The sequence below is a fragment of the Salvelinus fontinalis genome, chromosome 33 (assembly GCF_029448725.1).
Source record: "Salvelinus fontinalis isolate EN_2023a chromosome 33, ASM2944872v1, whole genome shotgun sequence".
NCBI lineage: Eukaryota > Metazoa > Chordata > Actinopteri > Salmoniformes > Salmonidae > Salvelinus > Salvelinus fontinalis.
In genome coordinates, this window is record NC_074697.1 from 37,780,498 (window position 1) to 37,781,485 (window position 988).

Below are 988 nucleotides of genomic sequence, written 5' to 3' on the forward strand. Positions count from 1 at the left end.
TTCTTGAGCATTTTTTCCAGATCGTTTTGCGTGTAAGTTTTGATGTCACACTGTGGCAAGAAATTAGTTCCAAGGTGCAGGCTCAGGAGACAAGGGGAATATTGAAAGGATTTATGTAAGACAGTGAGTCTCTTCCTGGGCAATTAGTATCTGTGGGTGTACCTGTCCTATCCAACCATATTAAAGGTTGTTTTTGTTAAGTTCCAGAGAGCTGCAATGTGCTGTTAATCGTCGATGTTGCCAACTATACAAAGTGCCTGTTTTGCATGTTATTTTGGCATTAATATGTGTCACACATCAGCTTGCAAACAATGTAAAAAAAAAAATATATCATTGAGTACATAAAGCCGCTTACAGGCAGCTTCCAAATGCAGGTGTTTCAGCCTAGCTCAGTGCTTTCTGTGGTGGGGCAGGCCTGCAGAAAATAGTAGCATTGCACCGTGATTGGCTCAGTGTTCTGTCACTCATGGGAAGACTACGTCACCTGCCTTTTAACTTCTTATGGCTGCAGGGGCAGTATTGAGTAGCTTGGATGAAAGATGCACAGAGGTGCCCAGAGTAAACGGCCTGTTCCTCAGTCATAGTTGCTAATATTTGCATATTATTATTATTATTATTGGATAGAAAACACTCTGAAGTTTCTAAAACTGTTTGAATTATGTCTGTGAGTATAACAGAACTCATATGGCAGGCAAAACCTGAAGTTCCACTTCCTGTTTGGATTTTTTCTGAGGGTGGCAGATTTTCAACCAAGCTCTCATTGAAATTACAGTGAGATATTGATGACTTTTCACTTCCTACGGCTTCCACTAGATGTCAACAGTCAATAGAACTTTGTCTGGTGACTCTAATGTGAAGGGGGGCCGAAGGAGACAGGAATTAGTCACCACTGCCACGAGCTGACCATGCTTTGACCACGCGCGTTCACGTGATAGGCAACTCCGTTCCATCGCTCAACTGAAGTCAATCTAATTCTCCGGTTGGAACG